Here is a 2,287-nt window from a genome sequence, read left to right on the forward strand (position 1 = left end):
TAAAATATCCTGGAAATCAATCAACAAAATGAAAAGGTAATCTACAGAATGAGAGGAATATTTTCAATCCGTATGTCTGATAAGGGGTTAATATAAAAAATGTATAAGGAATTCATGCAATTCAATAGCAAGAAAAAACTGATAAAAAATAGGCAAAGGACCTGACTAGACATTTGTTTGCCAAGAAGCCTTAAAAATAAATGGCCATCCACGGTCCTGGCTCGCGTGTAGCGGCGGCGGCGGCGTCTCAGTGAGGAGGCGCGCGGGGCCATGACGTCAGCGTCCACAAAGGTCGGAGAGATCTTCTCGGCCGCCGGCGCCGCCTTCACGAAGCTCGGGGAGCTGACGATGCAACTGCATACGGTGGCCGACTCTTCCCCTGCGGGTGCGAAGTGGACGGAGACGGAGATAGAGATGCTGAGGGCTGCTGTGAAGCGATTTGGGGATGATCTTAATCACATCAGCTGTGTCATCAAGGAACGGACAGTAGCTCAGATAAAGGCCACTGTGAAACGCAAGGTATATGAAGACTCTGGCATCCCCCTTCCAGCTGAGTCACCCAAGAAAGGGCCCAAGAAGGTGGCATCTGGTGTCTTGTCACCTCCAGCTGCCCCTCCTCCCAGCAGCTCCAGTGTCCCTGAGGCCGGGGGTCCCCCCATAAAGAAACAGAAGGCTGATGTGACACTCAGTGCTCTGAATGACTCCGACGCCAACAGTGACCTGGTGGATACTGAAGGGCTAGGAGAGACTCCTCCAGCTAAGAAACTCAACTTTGACCAGGACAGCCTGACCCTGGATTCTGGCCTTCTCATGACTTCTGCTGATCCTCCTCTCCTCTCCTGCTGAGGCTTCCACCTCTGACCCCTCTCACTGTTCTTGCCAGACCTGTGGATCACCTGGGACTCTAAGCAAGGTCTGCACGAGAGAGGGCTGAAAGGCTGCTGGGTCTGCCACCTCGCTGTTCCCACATAAGCATCTGCCCCCAACCCCTTTGACCTTCATCTGATGGACATTTTTATACAGAAAATAATAAAGACTTCCCTCTCAAAAAAAAAAATAAATAAATAAATTGCCAACAAATATATGAAAAGATAATCATCAATTGTCAGGTAAATGCAAATTAAGACCACAGTGAGATATCACCTTACACCTATTAGAATAGCTATTATTGAAAAGACAAGAGATAAAAAATATTGGCAGGAGTGTGGAGAAAAGGGGACTCTTGCACCCTGTTGATGGGAATGTAAATTGGTACAACCATCATGAAACACCACGTGGAGTTTCCTCAAAAACTAAAAATAGAATTAGCAAATAATTCAGCAATCCCATTTTTGGGTACATATCAAAAGGGAATAAAATTAGTATCTTAAAGAACTATCTGCACTTCCATGTTCATTGCAGTAGTATTAATCACAATAGACAAGATATGGAAATAATATAAATGTCCATTGCTAAATGAATGGATAAAGAAAATGTGGGGTATATATAGCCAATAAAATATTATTCAGCCTTAAAAAATAAGAAAATCCTGTCTTTGAGACAACATGGATGGACTTATACAGCAATATGCTTTGTGAAATGAGCCAGACATAAAAAGGTAAATACTGCATGATCTCACTGATGTAGCATCTAAAAATGTTCAACCCATAGAAGCAGAGAGTATAAGGGTGTTTGCCAGTGGCAGAGGGTGGGAAGGAAATTTGGAGATATTGGTCAAAGGGTACAAATTTTTAGTTATAAGATGAATAATTCCTGGGGACTTAATGTATAGCGAGGTGACCATAGTTAATAGTACTGTACCATATACCTGAAATTTTCCAAGACAATAGATCTTAAGTATTCTTACCACACAAAAAATTAGTGGCAAAATTGTATGAGGTAACGAATCAAATTGTATATCTACGTCAAAACATCACATTGTAAGCCTTAAATATATAAAAATGTTTACTTTTCAATTATAGGCAAAAAAAGAAATAAATATGTTCTTTATATGCTGCAGGCAAAAAATGTGGAATTATTTTTATACCTCAATAAACTATAGAAAACCACAATTTTCTTTCAAGTTTAAGAGCCATAATCATTTCCATAAATCAAGACAATAATCTCTGAACTGAGAGTTATGGGATTATGGTGGATAATTCAGAAGGTCAGAGATATCTATCGGAATACATATGCCAAATAAAATGGAAGTGCTTTGTACTAGCTTTCTAAACTTTTGTTTTGCTACTTTTCTATTAAACAAAAATTAAAAGTTACTGGAATTTATGCCTAAAATCATTCTCTGGAC

The 2,287-nt window shown here is 40.5% G+C and overlaps 1 pseudogene across 1 annotated transcript; it reads left to right on the top strand.

Moving 5' to 3' along the window:
- Nucleotides 1–202: 202 nt before the first annotated feature.
- On the top strand, nucleotides 203–1,069 carry LOC100414833 (BPTF-associated chromatin complex component 1 pseudogene; annotated as a pseudogene). The gene has a single exon (XR_013528284.1). The product of XR_013528284.1 is annotated as a BPTF-associated chromatin complex component 1 pseudogene (transcript).
- The last annotated feature ends 1,218 nt before the right edge of the window (nucleotides 1,070–2,287 follow it).

This window comes from Callithrix jacchus, chromosome 16 (assembly GCF_049354715.1).
Source record: "Callithrix jacchus isolate 240 chromosome 16, calJac240_pri, whole genome shotgun sequence".
Lineage (NCBI taxonomy): Eukaryota > Metazoa > Chordata > Mammalia > Primates > Cebidae > Callithrix > Callithrix jacchus.